At 31.6% G+C, this 8469-nt stretch overlaps 1 pseudogene; it reads right to left on the reverse strand.

The window, feature by feature from the left end:
• Nucleotides 1-4223: 4223 nt before the first annotated feature.
• Nucleotides 4224-5219, reverse strand: LOC118029570 (fasciclin-like arabinogalactan protein 11; annotated as a pseudogene).
• Between the last annotated feature and the right edge of the window lie 3250 nt (nt 5220-8469).

Raw genomic sequence — 8469 nt, forward strand, 5'->3', positions numbered from 1 at the left:
GGCCCGCGTTTCCAAACAGGCTTAATAGGACCTTCCCTTAATATTTTACCTAGCTAGTTCTTGCTTGAAGTTTTATTGTGTGGGTTTATTAAAATAATTTTTATTTTAAAATATATTAAAATGAGTCTTGGATTTTTTATAAAAGTTGTAGCTTTATATCTTAGTTTTCCATAAAAAAAAATAACTAGACCTCAATTCAAGGTCTACAACTTCAGATATGACCCAATTACGGAATGGTGTTCCTTTTGAACCAGCATCTCTTAGCCTTTTCTTTATCTTTTCACTTTCAATAATTAATCATATTAATCAATTCTTTGAATTGTGAAATATCTTTGTATTTAAAATGAGCATTTATCATAAATTAAAGTTATCTTATATTGTTGTTACCTATTTTTTGATCCCCACGCCAAAAAAAAAGGAGGAAGAGAAAGGAGAGTGGAACAGAGGAGAAACAAACTAAGAGAGGGGAACAAGGGAGAATAGGAAAAAGAAAGAAAAGCTAAGAGAGAAAGAGAGAGATGAGAGTGAACGAAGAACAGATGAAGAAGACAAAAAACAGAGAGAAGCACAACAGAAGGCAGGAGGAAGAAGAAGAAAATACAGAGAAATCGAAGCAGCGTCCTCCACGTACCACCGCCAATCTTCCTCTTCGCCACCACTAGCAACACCGCTAGCACCAACAACACATCCACAAAGCCACTGCAAAGAGGCAAGAGCACTATTGACAGGGGAAACAAAAAACAGAGGAAGAAGACAACACACCGAAGCAAAGAAGATAAGAAAGAGAACCAACGTCTGCTACCACAGCCGACTGTCGCAACACCAACGCCACTGTGAGCCACCAACACCATGAACGACAGTGCCTCCATTCCAGGTAATTATCTTCCCCTTTTTTTTTCCCATTTCATCTTCTTGCATGCAGAACGTGCACTGTGCACGTTTCTACAAGCAAGGAAAAATAATTACCCTGTTACTATACATGAGCACAGTAACTGGGTCATTGTATTTGGGATGGTTACTGTGCACGGGCACAGTAACCAGTCCGAGATGGATTATCAGCCTAGTCTATGTGGCTGGGCTGAGTCAAACCTAATAGGAGATAGTTTGTATTTTTTTTTGTTGATCTTGGCCCAGTTTCTTTTCTGAGCCAGGTCCGACCAGTTCTAAAAAGAATAAAAATAAAGAATGAAATTTTCTTCCAAAATTATTTCAAAAAAAATATCTGTGATTTTCCGCAGATTTTTCTATTGAATCTTGCTTAGTATTGGTTTGTATTTTTATACCGTAAAGATACAAATTCAGTATTAAAATACCCATTTTCCGTCAAAACATTGAAAAAAAATGTTTTTGTTTTCAAGCATACGACCAAGTATCTCAAAGAAAAAAAATCATACCATATTTCCATACAACAAAAATTTAAAAATATGTATTAACATGCATTTTGGCTTTAATAACCAGTTTATTAAAGTCACGAGAACTAGGCCAATATTTCAAAAATTCCAAAAAAAAAATTATTTTAGTATATGGGGTTACGACATTATACGTAAGACATATTTTGGATATTAAAAGCTTTTATTGATGTTAGAACGGTTAGGTTTTACCCGATAAGATAAGGATCTCCTTACCGAGAAAGACTTTTTTTAAACCATAGACTGACCAACAACTAGAAAACACGACAAGACCTTAGATTTTATCAGACTATAAAACAATGCAACTTACCTTAGATAAGATGTATTTGGGGTGTTAATACCTTTTTTTTACGCAACCAATCTCCGTACCCGATCTCTAAGACTAGTTAGGGTTCTTAGTGACCAAATACTAGGTGTCGACTTCCATTCCATTTTTTCACTAATAAAAGACAAGAATTTCTTGTCTCTCCATATTTGCCAGATAGATAGAATACACTATATGAGAGTGGATTTTTTTCACCATGATATCACACACATGCGACATATATTATCATACTCATTATTATAAAACATGATTAATTACATTATGGAATTTAATGATATTAGAAGTGTAATATGATGATATATAGCCTTAGTGAGAATACACTTTTAAGTATTTATCACACCCCCCAAAACCAACTTATTACTCATTCTTAGTAATTAAAGCGTTAAAGAAGAAAAACAATTTGCAAAATAAAAAGAGCAAGGCATTCATCATTTAACTTGCTATTGATCCATTCAAATAAACAAACTCTCTTTAAATTTATATATATGCTCTATACTTCTTAATCAAGATATTAATAAACCTTTCTTTTGTGCTCAATATATCAAAACATAACTATGGGGCTTTTCTTGAAAGAAAACAAAATTTTGTTCTAATGTTTTTCTAAGGTTAACTTCATTGGGTTGAGATTATTATTATTATTATTATTATGAAAATATAACATAATGCATCATTAACTCATGTAACGAGTTTTAGGCTAATGACTCCCAAACCAATTGGTCTTAGGACATTAGGTGTTGAGACCCTCTTCGAGTTTAGTAACTCGGGTTGCAGATATTAATACGTAGATAGTGCAATGTTTGATTCCCTTAAGCTTGTCTCCTCAATCCATGTAACAAGATTTGGATCAATGACTCTCAAGTCAGTTAATTTTAGGGTATTTGGTGTTAAGACACCCCTTCGGACTTAATTGCTTAGGTTAGGGAGGCTACAAAACCAAGCTTATCTATATTTTTATTTATTTCTTTTATTATCATTTTTTTTGCTTTTTTTTATTTTTTATTTTTTGAATTATATACTATTCATTTTTCCTTAGTTGTTACATTTAACAAAAGAATATAAATAATGTAATAATCTAATGTGCAACCCATAACGATATGTGTGTGTGAAAATGAGGGTTTATTAATACTTGCTAAAAAATAAATGAGCAGAATTAAATGATAACAATACGAGAGTTTGTAAATTTGAATATTTCATAATAATGTGATCGAACCTTGTTATGAATATTACAAATAACCATACTTCAACAATGTCTAGTTTCCAAGCTATTGGCATGAGGGTTATGACTCCAATAAGACCTTCCCTTGACAAAGAAGAAATTTTACCTAGCTAGTTCTTGCTTGAAGTTTTATGGGTAATGTGATGGGTGGATATTGTTTTTTAAAAGTAATTTTATTTAAAAATATATTAAAATAAAAAAATTTATATTTTTTAATTTTTGAAAACACCAAAAAAAAAAAAGCATTAATTTAACTTTTTATGTCAAATATATTTTTAAAATACATCTAAACATAATTTTACAGCATCCAAATCACTACCCTTCATTAACAAAGATTCTTTCCAATAAAGAAAAATTAATAGGTTCCAGAGGGAGAGAAAGAGCATTGAAAAGGAACTAAAAGATGCTACTAAACAAAATTTGGTTGCGCCAGAAAATAGTTATAAAAGATAGAGCATGATCATGGCTCTACCCAGAATGTAAGGTTACCAAGAAAACAGTCACAAAATGGCTTAAACAGAACGTCTCTTTTCCTATGATCAACGCCTAATTTTTCAGACAAGTGGATTGAATAACTTGAGAGATTTAAATAGGTTAAGAGTTTTGGTAAACGGTTCTCAATGGATTATTATCTCAAATTATCTCTGACATTATCTCATCCCTCAGCTTCCTACGTTCCCTCAAGACTCTTGCATTCTCCTTTCTTTGCTTTCTCTCTTTCTTCTAACCTTGCTTGCTTCTTTTCTTCAGCTTTCCTGCATGTTCTCTCTCCTCTACTATCATGATAGTTTGCCCCATGCTCACCCCTCTTAGCTGACCTCCCCTTTGCCCTCCATCAGAAGAACTATCCTCAGAGGAACTAATCCTAAAAACACCCTCTAGAACCAGCTATGCTCAAGAAACTGATGCTAACAGCTTGCGAGCAAAAATTACAGCCCTGAACAACAAGATTTCCCAGAAATCCAGCCAGAATTTTCTAACCAAAAGCTAGGAAAATGGTTAGATGAGTTAAAAATGAAATTTACTAAATCAAGGTTAATGGGCAGTGATTAGTACCTAATCAAGAAGATTAATGAATAATTATATTAATGGGCAGTGATTAGTACCTAATCAAGAAGATTAATGAATAATTATATTAATGGGCCGTGATTAGTACCTAATCAAGAAGATTAATGAATAATTATCCATAATCAAATGCTTTCACATACATAAATTTGTTCCAATTTGACCAAGAAAATAAATAAAAAACTCAAATTCAATCTTAATCACAACGTCAAAAATTAAATAATAAAAACTGGATTAAAAATAAATTCATGATTATTCAACAGACTCCATGAATCCAACCCAACTCAGAAAAACCATAAAGAGGAGACACAGGACTCTCTACATTACAAAGCAAACACTGCAGCAGCAACTATACCATCTGATCCCACCACATTATTATGCATAAACCAAACTGCACTGGATATATCCACAGGAGCCACAGGAGTCTCAACATTAGCCGCAGGAACCGCCTTTGCAGGTTTTTCTGGTGCAGGTGCCACTGGTGCTGGAGCTGGAGCATTAGAAGCAAAAAAATGTCCTTAGGGAGAAGAACCTTTTCAATCTTATAAATGGCAAGCTGGTTGTCTGTGTATACGGTGCCAGATAAACTTGTATTGGTAAGTCGTGTGGTTATGTTCACTGAGTTTGGATAACTTGTCACATTAAGTGGGAACCTACTGCCTGTTCCAGCCCATGTACCTAGAGGGTTACTTACAGTCTGAAACTGGGAAGGAGAGAGGAATGTTGGAATTACGTGGAACTTCACTAACTCAGACTTGTCTCCATCACTTAGAGTGTTGAGAGTTCCTGATTTGAGTTCCAAAAATGCGTTATCCGTTGGTGCAAAGATGGCTAAACCAGTGCTTGAATCATTTAGCGCGGAGAACAAGTGGTTTTCCTCTTGGGTGGATCTCAAAAGGCGGATAAAGATCGTGAAGTGGCCAGCCTTCTCGAGGATTTTGGTGACGTTGGTGATGCCATGTGATGCAGCTGCCTGTGTTGGGGTTGCAGCTGGAGGTGATGCAACCACTGCTGGTGCCTGAGCCGGGGCTGCAGCTGGTGGCTGGGCAAAGGTATTGGGACAATGGAGGAAAAGAAGAAAAATTGAAAATGAAGAGAGTGAGTACTGTGGCTTCATCTTTATGTTGTTAAGATATAATGCTAGAAACAATGCAAAAATGCTAACGTAAACTGAGCTTGATTTTTGTTAGAAGTGCTCGATGTGCATAGAGGGGACTGTTTGAGGTTATATAGTTGTGAGCAGAGGATCAAGTTAGGTGCAATATATAATTTTAGTTACACAACTAGGTTGCAAGTACCTTACCTTACTCCAAAAGGAGGAGGGTCGTCAATGGAGATGGAAATTTGACAATGCTGCAGCAGCTACTTGGCGTGGAAAGTAGAAGGAAAACGAAACAAGAATCTCAGAAGTAGATTTCAAGTGGCAGAACATTTGAGCATACTTCTTAACATCATAACAAAATCATGTCTCAACTGCCTTCATCATGTATATATAAAAGCTTTTATTCTTCTACTGACTCTAACTACCTCCTTACTAACTCAACTGCTTTTCTAACTAATTAACTACTAACAGCAAAGACTAATCGTTATTCTTTCAGTGCTGTTATTGTTTGTTGTTGCTCTCCTTCCAGCCTTCATCATGTCTCCTAGTTCGTAACATTGAGTAACATAAATTTTTTTTTTTTCAGTTTTATTTAAAATATTTTTTATACTCTTAATATATTTTTTACATTTTAAAAAAAATAATGTTAAACTGCTGGCCAATATAATAGTTGGTTAGCAAATCAAGAGGCATCTCGCAGCAAGAAGATGTCAAGAGCATTGGATTTTGTTTTCAAGCCACTAAAACCCTTCATGATGGATCCGTTTTCTTGCAATAAGAATTATGGACTAGTGTTTATAGGCTTTTAAGGCCTAATAGGCCGGCTGTGTTAGTGCTTATGGGTCTCAATGCATTCGGGGCCGGGCTTAAATCATCCTTGGGTAAATGTTAATAAATTGGGCTATGATTCTTTATAACGTGGGCTAATTTGTTTTGGGTTGTACTCTTGGGTTAAATGGGTTTTGGTTAAGTGTAAACATGTAAAACAAATGATGAAAAAAATATATATAAAATAACATCAAATTTATGTGAGTATATATTGTGCATTATGGCCAAGTCTTTCAAAATCATTGTTTTCATATTTCATCACTGTAAAAAAAAAAAAAATTGTCCTTCTGTGCATTTGTTTACATAAAAAAAAGGAGAAAAAAAAACAAAAATATTTTAGCATTCTAAAAAAAAATACATGTTTTAGCGCAAAAAAAAAAAAAAGAGGAGTTTTTATTTTGCATTGGCATCTAAATAAAATCTTCTTGAGTTATTTTTTTTATTTATTTTATTAAAAGAATATCATATGCATATTTGAATTTAATAACAAATTTATTAAGTCTATTAAAATTTGATCAAAATTAAAACATTTATTGGACCTACATATCCAATAAATTTGGGCTATGATTCTTGATAACTTGGGCTAATTTGTTTGGGGTTGTACTCATAGGTTTAATGGGTTTTGGTTAAGCATAAACATGATGAAAAACAAATGATGAAAAACACAATAAAAAAGTAATATAAAAAATAACATATGTGAGTATATATTGTGCATTGTGGCCTAGTATTATAAAATAAAATCAATTTTTTCATATTTCATCATTGTAAAAAAAAAAAAAAATTGTCCTTCTGTGCATTTGTTTACATAAAAAAAAAAAGAGAAAACAAAAACAAAAAATATTTTAGCATTCTAAAAAAAACAAAAAAACATGTTTTAGCATAAAAAGAGTTTTTATTTTGCATTGGCATCTAAATAAAATATTCTTGTGTTATTTTTTTTATTAAAAAAAATATCATATATATATATATATTTGGATTTAATAATAAGTTTATTAAGTCTATTAAGACTTGATCAAAATCAAAAGACCAATTGGACCTACATACCCTATAAACTAAATGAAAAACAACTCTAGTTCTTCTAAAAAAATAATAATATGTTATTTACCTTTAATGCAAAAGGAAACCTACAAATTAAAATTTGAGATCTCTAGACGTTAACTTGAAAACTAAAAATTCTAACTTTTATTTAGGATAAAGAGTTTTTTTATTCTTATTCTTATTTTTTTTTTTTTGTGAACGACAAACCTCCTTCTTTAAAGGATTGATAAGCGATTTTTACAAATGATCAAATTGATGCATCTTTTATTTTTTGAGGACCAACATCAAATTTTCCTCAAATAATTAGAAACAAATTGGAAATAAACTAAAAAAAATAGGGCAATCAAAAAGATAAAATTAAAAAAAAAAACACAAAGTAAACATAACCTTTCATAAAAAAAAATGTTATCAATATGATGTCATTCTTTCTTTAAATATAAATAATTTTTTAATTGAATTTTTAGAACTAATAGACCTCGTAACCATGTAAAAAACCATGGTTGATCATAAAATCGATGTAGATTAGTAAAAAGAATTAGTTTATGGCACATTATCATATGTGATTTGTTGTTTCTCTGTTTTTTAATTTGTTTTTTTACTTAAAAATATATTAAAATAAGTTTTTTTATACGAATATATCAAAATAATTTAAAAATATTAATTTAATGTAGAAAAAGAAAAAAAAACTCAATTTTTTTAAAAATATTTTTAATACGAAAAAAATATATAGTTTTTGGTATCTTTGTAACCCTTTGTTTATAAATAATAATTAAAAAAAAAGAGAGGGGTTACAGCCAAGCTAAATTTGCATCCCTTCTGTCTAGTCTTTGTTTTAAAGTTGAACCACCTCATTTTCTTCGCTTAGAACACGTGAGTAGGAAACTCGGTTTATGTGACTTGAAAACATTAATAGCATAATATAAATTGAAAATTTTGAATTGAGATAGTTCACAAATATGATTTCACATAGTGATATTGTACAAGTCTCAATAATTTCAAAAAAGTTTAATTTGAAATAATATATTAGATAGTAATATAAAATTATCTATTCAGCTTTCACCAACCTACTTAAGTTTTTGAGATTGATACCAAAAATTTAAAAATTAAAATTACCATAAATTTAGTTCCTTTAATTTCACTATTTCATGATCGAGTTCATCTAAAAACTTTAAAGGCTTCATTAAAATCATATTGTTTTTGCACAGGACGTGTCTAGGACGTACTGCTGATATGTCTATTCAACACTATTAAGATTGAAATATTGTGATCTCTGTTGAAAGCTAAATGGTTCAATGGAGCTTAACTTGCCATTCGTTTTCGTTCTCCACGTAAAGAACAAATCTAAACTTGTTCTCGTGTATGGTACGTTTGAATTGTCTATGGCAGCAAGCTCCTCCAATATTATTATTCATCCAAATATTTGAGGTCTTCCATTATGCGTGTGTGGTAGGAGTGAATTGTCAAGTGCATTTAATTCCTTTTATGT

This window comes from Populus alba, chromosome 19 (assembly GCF_005239225.2).
Source record: "Populus alba chromosome 19, ASM523922v2, whole genome shotgun sequence".
NCBI classification, from domain to species: Eukaryota; Viridiplantae; Streptophyta; class Magnoliopsida; order Malpighiales; family Salicaceae; genus Populus; species Populus alba.